Consider the following 12,021-nt stretch of genomic DNA (forward strand, 5'->3'; position numbering starts at 1 on the left):
AGAAGATCCAAGAAAGAAAAGAGAAGGCAGATGAAAAAGAGGGAAACCAGCCGCCTTTTCCCCAGTCTCACCCCGGTCCACTAATAGAGCAATTTTTCTCGAAAAGCAGGGGGGCCAGCCCGAACACAATGACAAGCAAACATAATTTTTTAAACCTTTATTCATTGTTCAGTATGCACAACAATCACCCATGTGCTCCGAGGTGCCCTCCATCTGTCCCATCGGGCTCCACATGTGCATCTCCCTTCAGGTGCGGATATCGTGCAGGTCTAAAGCTGGACCCTCCTCTCCGTGCAGATACCCCGTGCACAAGGATGCAGCAGAGGTGACCTACTCCACCAACATCCTGGGCTCCTGCCACCGCTGCTCCAAACTCCAGGAGCCATCTAGACGCACTATCATCCAGGCCTCTGTACTGTTGCGTCGACTTTATCTACTTTCCCTTCGTGTGTTGGCCATTGAATCACTGGCCCTACGGACATCCCCTCGGTGCCCCCCGGAGAAGGGGGTCAGTGAGTATCCCCACCATCTCTGAATTCCAGCCAGTCCAATGCCGCTTACGGCAGCCAGCATACAGAACTTTCAGCTTAGTGGGAAACAGCTGCATGTACGTGTACCCCAGTGCCTCCAGTCTCTGCTTAACACTGCTGAAAGATTGTCGTTGTAGCTGAACATGTCTTGTGTAGTCCGGGAAGAATCATATGGTATGATTCTCGAGAGAGGGGTCGCCATGCTTGCGCACTTCTTGCAAAATAGTGTCCTGATCTTTTTAATTGAGTACCTTGACAATAATTGTCCTCTGGGGCCATGGAGGGAGCAGAAAGGCTAAGGCCCTATGTGCCTGCTCAACTACAAATACAGCCAATAGTGGAACTGCAGGAAGCACCTTCCTAATCCAGTTCTCTAAAAATACTTTGGGGCTGGTCTTTCACGCCCTCTGAGAAGCCCACTACTCTCAGGTTGCACCTTCGGGACCGACCTTCTGCATCCTCCCCTCTCATCTCCAGTTTACACTTGTTGACCTCTAGAGTAGCCACAGTATCCTTCAAGTCATCTAGCTCTGTTTGTATGATGCTCACCTGTTTCTCTGTGGCCACGGACCTCTCAGCCACGGCTCACAGGTTCATCCTCAACAAGTTAACATCTATTGCAATAACTGCAGTCTGTGTCTGCACTGCATGGCCTCAATGCCTCAAGCCTCAATGACCGCCAAGATCTGGGCCTCAGAAGGCTTGCTCACTCCCCCTGGCAGACCACCAATTTTGTGTGTGACCTTCCTCCAGGATGCTGTGCTGCGAATTGGTCCATCTTAGTTTGCTGCGCACCCTTTGTCCCCCATCCTTGCCCATTTTGCTTAAGGCACAGCATGGCCGCAGTGGCATGGAGTATCAAAGAACTGAGCTATGAATTGGTGGTCGACAAGTGAGTGCCTCACTCCTCATGCATATTGTTTGCTACCATGTGTTACTGGGCCCAATTATTACACTCACCAGGCCAGCACCTCTGTCCCGGTCACAGCCCAGTCTGCTCCCAGTCGCAACCGATCTCCTCTGAACACCAGAGTTACAACAGGAGGGGGGGCAACTGAACCTCACCTGCAGCAGCCATCTGGCAGTCCCTAGTTTTGCCTCTGCACTCACTGTCCGGCACCATCACCCATCAATCGGCACCAACCTCTCGGCTGTAGGCGCCCCCGGCTGCAAGCCATCCTCCGTTTTCCTCTGCCACCAGTCCTGTGCCTCCCTGTTCCATTTCACAGCTCTTGCTGCACCGACTCCAGGCACCACGTCTCCATGCGCTGCATGCTCTCACCTCTGGCATAAATTGATGAAGATGAACAAGGAGTTGGGAGGCGGGAGTCCGGGCCCCTCTCTGCCCCCTCAGCAGCACCCCCCACCTCGGTCCTAGTCCTCCGGTTCAGGTAGTGCCATCAGTGTCTCTGCAGCGTTGAAGTAGGCCTCCACTCACCGCCACTTCCCCCTCCACAATGAGCCTGTAGTCGTGTGTCGGGTGAGCTCACTTCAGAGTCCCGTTCTTTGTGCACTGCCTCTCTCACAGTCGGGGGGAAGCCTGTGATCACCCCCTCAGCTCCATGTCAGGAATCTCCACTCACATTCCAGGCCCGGCACCTCCACTGACTGCGCAGACCATCTTGCGGGCGAGGCCTCCGCCACTCCTCTGTATTGGAGCTGCAACAACAGCTCCAGTCGTCACTCCTCTCTCCTCAGGGGACGCACCTTGGCCCCTTCATCCTCCGCACAAGTTCTCCCAGTTTGCGGGACACAGGGGCATCAGGATCATGCAGGATTCTGTACTTGGAGCTAAAGCACTAGCTCAGTGCTACCGGTCGGCCATCTTGCTGGCCACGCCCCGCTATAACCTTCTAATTAGATTTCTGTCAACCCTTTCTGTCAACCTTAGAACTTATAAATGAAGTTGAATTTCTGGCATTACTATAGTTCCACCACGAATGATGGTTTAATGTTTCTTGCCCTAGCTGAATATAGGCTACTCGAAAGTCAAGGGGTTTTGATTACACATTGTGGCACAGAGAAGCCCACCTACCCCTGTATTTATCAAATACTTGCCAGAGAAAAGGCACAAATGCTTGACAGCTCAGCCAAATAAAAGCATGTCCTGCCTATTGTCCATGGCAGATGCCTGTCAAAAGAGGAATAGTACAGGCAGTTTCTTAGAAGGCAAAAGTTCCAGAAACACCATGGCAACTTCCTCCATTAGTGAGATAGGAAAGTGGTTGTGGCAGGCAGGGCTGAGGTTGTTTGACACAAGTGGCCTAGAAAAGGGTAGAATGGTTACATTTAGAGGTATTCTGTTCAATCGCTGGCCAGCAGCCCTGATTCATGGCTGCCATTTAACTAAACATGAGTGCATCCTGAGATTTTGTTTTACTACAAAAACAGGAAGTGCAGCAAAACCTAGCAGAGAGAGACAACATGGGAACTTTGGAAGGATTAGAAAAAGTTACCAAACATTGCTAGGTGACCCATATAAAGTAGGGCTCCGACGAGTTAGGAACCAAAATAATACTGTTATCTCCGAAGACATACAGTAGGTGCCAAATGCTGAGGAAGTATCCCTGTTACTTGAGGAAGGATGAATACGTATTCCTCTTGAATCTCAGACATCCACGGCTGTTCACAGGACCAGGAATTCGCTTTTTACTAGTCTCATCATGGTAGGAGGGACTCAGGACTGAACTAAAAAAAACACTGTTGCAGCGTATTTCTTTCTACTGTCTGGGAGAAAAGGAATGGTATCCCTGAATTAAAATGTGCTATGTTGCCTCAGGGAAAGGCAGCATAAACAATTCCAGCATGAGGTTTAGTTGCTCTCCTAAAGAGCACAGTTAATAAGACACTGAAATCTGCAGCCAGATGTCTCAAGAAGTGTTTCTGATATTATGAGAGTAATAATTGGAGCATTCAATAAGAATAAACTCAACTTTGGGTAGTTGAGAAATTGTTTGACTTTTGAGAGGCTGGGGAAAGGAAGCCTTCCTGAAAATGACACAGCACGGGAGTTCATTTTTCCCATGCTTATCCTATGTAGAGATTTTGAGTTTGAAGGGCAACGCTTCTGCAAGACTATTAACAAAAGCTGTACAATATTGTTGAGCCTTGCTTGGCTTCAGCATTCACCCTTGCCCCGCTGAAGGATTTAAGGTGCAAACAAGTTTATAAGTCCAAATGTAAAACTGCTGCCTGTGATGAATTACTAGGATTTCTGCAACATTAATTTCATCACCATAGTCCTCAAAAGGTGACTATGGCCCTCATTATGACCCTGGCGGTCCATGGTCTGCCAGGGCCGCTGTGGCGGTCTCATCGATGCGGGACTGGTGGTGCAGACTGCCATATTACCACCGTAGTGGTTTGGCCACTACCAACCTACTGCTTCTCCACCCGGCCCGCCACTTTACCATGGCCCGCCGGGCTGGAGGTTTTCACCTGCAGCCTGGTTGGAGTTGGATAATCGTTGAGGTTATTCCGACTCGGGACACCACCAGCATTTTCCTGGCGGTCTCATTGCCACAAAATGCCAGCCGTAAGCTATCCCAATGACAGGAACTTGTGTTCCTGTTGCCGGGACATCCCCCAAACACCTCTACACACACCCCAACTAACACACGCACCCACAAAATTCATCCCCATACACACGCATACACACCCATACACATCACACATGCACGTATACACTCACCATCCCCCACCCCCTCCCTTCAACTACATCCATACATACCCGTACCTGTACATACACACATTTACCCATGCACACACCCCCACCCTCTGTCCACATGTATACACACACACATCACCATCGCCACATTTACACACAGGCACCCTCCCTCCAATCCCCCCACATTCATGACACGCATACACACACTCACACACTCACACCCATTCAGATCGCCCACCCCCTCTCCTTGTGGACAGCATTTACCTTGTCTGAGGAGGTGCTCCTCCGTTAGCGGACTGGACCCGGTGCTCCCACTGCCGGCTCCGCTATGCCACCAGAAGACTGCCACACAGAATTACTGGTTGTAATTCTGTGGGTGGTCTTTTGTGGCATGGTGTTGCTGGCGGTGGAATCGCCTAAGCGCCGTTGACCGCTGTGATGAATGCTACCAGGTATCTGACCTCTGGCGGTCTGGATATCTGGTGGCAGTCATAATACGGCAGTCAGATGACCACCAGCACTGGCAGTCTTCTGGCAGCCACATCTGCGGCGGTCTTGGCAAAAGACTGCATCAGTCATAATGAGAACCAATGCCCTGATCTACTGCTCACCATAGGACAACACCAGATGACAGATAGACAGGTGACATCTCAATACAAGGTTGTGAGGCCCTCCTCACCAGATGCAACCCTTCACCAACCTCCTTCTGTAGCTTCCTCCTCCTTTACAGACCATCACCTTTCACTTCAACATTCCCAGACACATTTCTAGACATAGGACCTCATTATGATCCTGGCGGTCCATGGCCTGTCAGGGCCACTGTGGTGGTCTCATCACCACAGGACCAGCGATACAGACCACCACATTATGACCGCGGTGGTTTGGCCACCGCCAAACCACCGTGTCCCTGCCCATCCCATGCTTTACCATGGCCCACCGGGCTGAAGGTTTCCACCTGCAGCGCGACGGAAGTCGGATATCTGCCGAGGTATTTCTGACTCGGGACACCGCCAGCATTTTCCTGGCGGTCTCATCGCCACAAAATTCTGCCGGTAAGGTATACCGACAACAGGAACTTGTGTTCCTGTCACCAGGATATGCCCCCAAACACCTCCACATATCCCCCTTTCCTTGCAGACAGCACTTACCTTGTCCTATGAAGTGCTCCTCTGTTAGGGGACGGTATCCGGCGCTCCCACTGCTGGCACCGCCACACCACCAGAAGACCACCACACAGAATTACTGGTTGTAATTCTCTGGGCAATCTTTTATGGCATGGCGGTGCCGGTAGTGGAACTGCCTAAGCGCCGCCATGATGAATGCCGCCGGATATCCAACCTCCGGCGGTGCGGATATCAAGTGGCAGTCACAATTCGGCAGTCTTGGCAAAAGACCACCGCAGTCATAATGAGGGCCATAGTTTCAAACTTTATAACACTATAATCCAACCTAAGCATTCTGGGAGACCTAAACATTTGATTTGACAAACTCAGTGTGCCCCATCCAAAAGTTATCCTCAATGGCCTAGTAACATTGAACCAATGTCAGATTGTACACAATCCCGCACACATCGCTGGACACATGCTGGATGTTATTTTTGCAAACCCAGAACTGTCTATCATTCAAAGCATCACACCAGTCACATGATCTGTCCACCATTTGCAGTAATTTCTTTCTTTGGGCTCTGGGAACCACCAGGGAGGTAACCCTGCAGGGCTCTCCAGTGGTCCCCAGGAGCAACAAGGTGCATACCAGTGGCCTCCCTTGATGTAAAAATATGTTCTGTATCTCGGCCCTACATGTTAAGGCTAATGTTTGAATCTGACCTGGATACAAGCCCTCTGGTACCTGGAGCTTGGTAAGGGCACAACTATATGGGCCCTCATTGTAGCCATGCCCATCAACACATTCTAAGCACACTAGCTGAAGGTACTGAAGAGAGCTTTTTGGAATTTTACATTGTCACTATAAAGAACAAGCATGAAACCTGAGGGACCATTTAGGGTTTGGTAGTGTAGGTCAACTATCAACAGTTTCCCACACCCTCAAGTATGCTGTTCTGTTGCCCCATTTACCGGGGGGGGAAGCACCAGGCCCTACCAGTTCCAACCTTTGACCTGGCAACCCATTTACCATTGGATCACCAGATTTCAAAATATTTCTTTAAAAAAGGTGATTTTTAGATTGTTAGTTTGAAAATGCCACTTTTGGAAAGTAGGCATTTTCTTGCCTAAAGCATTCTGTGAATTTTTTGTCTGGGTCAGACTGACAGTTGGACTGTTTGTGCATCTCCGCTAGACGGTGGCACAAAGGGAGCTGACGGGCCCTCTGGAATAGACTGAAGGGAGGAGTGGTCACTTACATATGAAAGGGCTGGGCCAGCCCTTGCACAATGCAGTCCCCAACCCCATGGTGTGCATCTGGGGACAGGCCTGTGTAAGGCAGGAACCTGGAAATAACAGAGACTCTTCTTTGAAGTTGGGCAACTTCAAAGGCAGAAAACCTGCGATACAACATCAGATGACTCCGAGTGACTTTGCTGAAAACGCTGCTACATGAAACCCATGATGCCCCCTGCACCTGAAGCCGTGGACATTGCATAAGTGCAACTACCCCTCCGACATCGCAGGCCCAATGTTGCTGCAGCCGCTGACATCTGCACGAACTTGTGAGTTGGGAGTGTCGTAAACCCGACAATTGTGACACCCGACTCTGTCGCAGTGCAGGTGACCCTGTGACATGATCACGACCCCGTGAGGTCGCCCCATAGCATTGTGACTTCACAGGACTTCAAGTCTGCCAGTATCAACCTGTTGGCTGCGGGCGTCGGCCACTGGCCAACGCCCACACTCCCTCCCTGGTGCGGGTCACGACCAGTGGCCGACACCAGGGAGGGGGTTAATAAATCCTCGAAGCTTCTGTGTCTTCCCCGCACCCCCCACCCGCCCCTTTGTGACGTCAGCGTGCCGCGAGGCAGGCTGATGTTACAAAGTTGATTTCCCCATCAGAGCAGGAAGCAGCCTTGCGGCCGCTTCCTGCTCCGATGGGGAAAACGGCCTTCCCCATGTTCGGGAAGGCCTCGTAAGAAAGGGGAGAGTCTCCCCTTTCTTACGAGGCCTTCCTGAAAATGTTTCCTGGCCCCCGATCGCAGCACAGCTGCGTCTCCCCTGGAGTCTCCCCTTTCTTACGAGGCCTTCTGAAAGTGTTTCCTGGCCCCCGATCGCAGCTGTGCTATGATTGGGGGCCAGGAAACACCACTAGATGCCAAGGATTTCACTTGGGGGGGTCAGCCCCCTTGGAAAACGGGCCCCCCCCCCCGGGCATATTTTTTTTTTAAAAAGGTAGGTGCCCCCTGGGGGGCCGGGATTGCGCCCCCCCAGGGGAATTTTTTTTTTTTCTTCAAAAAAATAAATAAATGGACAGGGGGTCACCCGTGGGCAGGGCGACCCCCTGTGGGGACAACATTTTAGATGTTGTAGGGTTTCCCTGGGGCAATACTTTTTTTAGATGTTGTAGGGTTTCCCTGGGGGGCATTTTGGCCCCCAAGGAAACCATACACCAACTAAAAAAAATAGATCTATATATAGATCTATATATAGATAGATATATCTATGTAGATATATCTATGTACATGGATATATCTATAGATGTATATATAGAGAGATAGATCTATATATATATCAATCAATCAATCAAGGAGATTTATAAAGCGCGCTACTCACCCGTGAGGGTCTAAAGGCGCTGGGGGGGGGGGGGGATAGGGGCTGGGAGGATCACTGTTCGAAAAGCCAGGTTTTTAGGCCCTTCCTGAAAAGAAGTAGGTTTTGGGTCTTGCGAAGGTGGGTTGGGAGGGCGTTCCAGGTTTTGGGTGCAAGGTAGGAGAAGGATCTGCCCCCGGTGGTGGTGTGTTTGATGCAGGGGACAGAGGCGAGAGAGAGGTCAGCTGAGCGGAGGTTTCGTGTGGGGGTGTGGAAGGTGACTCTCGTTGAGGTAGGCAGGGCCTGTGTTGTGGAGTGATTTGTGTGCGAAGATGAGGATCTTGAAGGTGATCCTTTTGTCAATGGGGAGCCCGTGGAGGGATTTGAGGTGTGGAGAGATGTGTTCGTGTCGGGGGAGGTCGAGGATGAGTCGTGCTGCTGAGTTCTGGGTGCGCTGTAGTTTGCGCTTGAGTTTTAGAGTGGTGCCGGCATAGAGGGCGTTTCCATAATCAAGTCTGCTGCTGATAAGTGCGTGAGTGACAGTTTTTCTGGTCTCTGTGGGTATCCATTTGAATGTTTTTTTCAGTATACGGAGTATGTTGAAGAATGAGGAGGTGAGAGCGTTGATTTGTTGGGTCATCGAGAGGGAGGAGTCTAGGATGATGCAGAGGTTGCGCGCATGGTTGGCGGGGGTGGGTGCAGGGCCTATCGTGGTGGGCCACCATGAGGGGTCCCAGGTGTTTTTGTGTGGGCCAAAGAGGATTATTTTGGTTTTGCTTGAGTTGAGTTTCAGGTGGTTGGCTGTCATATATATATCACTTTTGTCAATATGTGTGTGGTTTCCCTGGGGGGAAAAGGGTCAGACTTGTCTAGTGGCCGTTTTAGTGCCATAAAGAAGCGCAGAAGGTTTATATGCCTACTGCAAAGAGCCAATCTGTATTTTATGTTTTCTAAGGCAGGCACCTGTGTTTTTGGTCCTGGGTTCGGCGGCCATATGGAGAAACACACTAAACCCAAACATTTCTGGAAACTAGACATTCAGGGGAGTCCACAGAGGTGTGACTTGTGTGGATTCCCCAAAGTTTTCTTACCCAGAATACCCTCCAAAGCTGAAATGTTGAATAAAAACTCTATTTTTCTCGCATTTCTGTCACACAAACTACAGGAATATGCTGGGATCCACAAAATTCCTACCACCCAGTGACTCATCACCTGTCCTGATAAAAACACTGCCCCACTTGAGTACCTACACCTAGTGCCTGCGTCAGGAATGGATCACCCCAGGGTAAACAGCTGCCTCATGTAAGGACCAACATTGACCGTTGTGTGATCTATTCCTGTCGCGGGCACCAGGCCTAACCACACAACTGGGTTTCTAGTTTTCAAAAATGTGCTGTTTTGCTAGGTTTCCCCAGGTGCCGGCTGAGCTAGAGGCCAAAATCCACAGGTAGGAACTATATTCTATGAAAAAATGTGATGTGTCCACGTTGTGTTTTGGGGCATTTCCTGTCACGGGCGCTAGGCCTACCCACACAAGTGAGGTATCATTTTTATCGGGAGACTTGGGGGATCGCTGGGTGGAAGGAAATTTGTGGCTCCTCTCAGATTACAGAACTTTTTGTCACTAAAATGTGAGAATAACTTATTTTTTAGCCACGTTTTGAGGTTTGCAAAGGATTCTGGGTAACAGAACCTGGTCAGAGCCCCACAAGTCACCCCATCTTGGATTCCCCTTGGTCTCTATTTTTTAAAAATGCACAGGTTTGGTAGGTTTCCCTACGTGCCGGCTGAGCTAGAGGCCAAAATCTACAGGTAAGCACTTTGCAAAAAACAGCTCTGTTTTCTGTCAAAAAATGGGATGTGTCCACGTTGTGTTTTGGGGCATTTCCTGTCGCGGGCGCCAAGCCTACCCACACAAGTGAGGTATCATTTTTATCGGGAGACTTGGGGGAACGCTGGGTGGAAGGAAATTTGTGGCTCCTCTCAGATTCCAAAACTTTCTGTCACTGAAATGTGAGGAAAATGTGTTTTTTTAGCCACATTTTGAGGTTTGCAAAGGATTCTGGGTAACAGAACCTGTTCAGAGCCCCACAAGTCACCCCATCTTGGATTCCCCTAGGTCTCTAGTTTTCAAAAATGTACAGGTTTGGTAGGTTTCCCTATGTGCCGGCTGAGCTAGAGGCCAAAATCTACAGGTAGGCACTTTGCAAAAAACAGCTCTGTTTTCTGTCAAAAAATGTGATGTGTCCACGTTGTGTTTTGGGGCATTTCCTGTCGCGGGCACTAGGCCTACCCACACAAGTGAGGTATCATTTTTATCGGGAGACTTGTGGGAACGCTGGGTGGAAGGAAATTTGTGGCTCCTCTCAGATTCCAGAACTTTCTGTCACTGAAATGTGAGCAAAACATGTTTTTTTAGCCACGTTTTGAGGTTTGCAAAGGATTCTGGGTGACAGAACCTGGTCAGAGCCCCACAAGTCACCCCATCTTGGATTCCCCAAGGTCTCTAGTTTTAAAAAATGCACAGGTTTGGTAGGTTTCCCTATGTGCCGGCTGAGCTAGAGGCCAAAATCTACAGGTAGGCACTTTGCAAAAAACAGCTCTGTTTTCTGTCAAAAAATTTGATGTGTCCACGTTGTGTTTTGGGGCATTTCCTGTCGCGGGCGCCAAGCCTACCCACACAAGTGAGGTATCATTTTTATCGGGAGACTTGGGGAAACGCTGGGTGGAAGGAAATTTGTGGCTCCTCTCAGATTCCAGAACTTTCTGTCACTGAAACGTGAGGAAAACATGTTTTTTAGCCACATTTTGAGGTTTGCAAAGGATTCTGGGTAACAGAACCTGATCAGAGCCCCAGAAGTCACCCCATCTTGGATTCCCCTAGGGCTCTAGTTTTAAAAAATGCACAGGTTTGGTAGGTTTCCCTATGTGCCGGCTGAGCTAGAGGCCAAAATCTACAGGTAGGCACTTTGCAAAAAACAGCTCTGTTTTCCGTCAAAAAATGTGATGTGTCCACGTTGTGTTTTGGGGCATTTCCTGTCGTGGGCGCTAGACCTACCCACAAAAGTGAGGTATAATTTTTATCGGGAGACTTGGGGGAACGCTGGGTGGAAGAAAATTTGTGGCTCCTCTCAGATTCCAGAACTTTCTGTCACTGAAATGTGAGGAAAACGTGTTTTTTAGCCACGTTTTGAGGTTTGCAAAGGATTCTGGGTAACAGAACCTGGTCAGAGCCCCATAAGTCACCCCATCTTGGATTCCCCTAGGTCTCTAGTTTTCAAAGATGCACAGGTTTGGTAGGTTTCCCTATGTGCCGGCTGAGTTACAGGCCAAAATCTACAGGTAGGCACTTTGCAAAAAACAGCTCTGTTTTCTGTCAAAAAATGGGATGTGTCCACGTTGTGTTTTGGGGCATCTCCTGTCGCGGGCGCTAGGCCTACCCACACAAGTGAGGTACCATTTTTATCGGGAGACTTGGGGGAACGCTGGGTGGAAGTAAATTTGTGGCTCCTCTCAGACTCCAGAACTTTGTGTCACTGAAATGTGAGGAAAACGTGTTTTTTTAGCCACATTTTGAGGTTTGCAAAGGATTCTGGGTAACAGAACCTGGTCAGAGCCCCACAAGTCACCCCATCCTGGATTCCCCTAGGTCTCTAGTTTTAAAAAATGCACAGGTTTGGTAGGTTTCCCTATGTGCCGGCTGAGCTAGAGGCCAAAATCTACAGGTAGGCACTTTGCAAAAAACAGCTCTGTTTTCTGTCAAAAAATGGGATGTGTCCACGTTGTGTTTTGGGGCATTTCTTGTCGCGGGCACTAGGCCTACCCACACAAGTGAGGTATCATTTTTATCGGGAGACTTGGGGGAAATTTGTGGCTCCTCTCAGATTCCAGAACTTTCTGTCACTGAAATGTGAGGAAAACTTGTTTTTTAGCCACATTTTGAGGTTTGCAAAGGATTCTGGGTAACAGAACCTGATCAGAGCCCCAGAAGTCACCCCATCTTGGATTCCCCTAGGGCTCTAGTTTTAAAAAATGCACAGGTTTGGTAGGTTTCCCTATGTGCCGGCTGAGCTAGAGGCCAAAATCTACAGGTAGGCACTTGGCAAAAAACAGCTCTGTTTTCTGT

The sequence above is a fragment of the Pleurodeles waltl genome, chromosome 1_2 (assembly GCF_031143425.1).
Source record: "Pleurodeles waltl isolate 20211129_DDA chromosome 1_2, aPleWal1.hap1.20221129, whole genome shotgun sequence".
Classification (NCBI taxonomy): Eukaryota; Metazoa; Chordata; class Amphibia; order Caudata; family Salamandridae; genus Pleurodeles; species Pleurodeles waltl.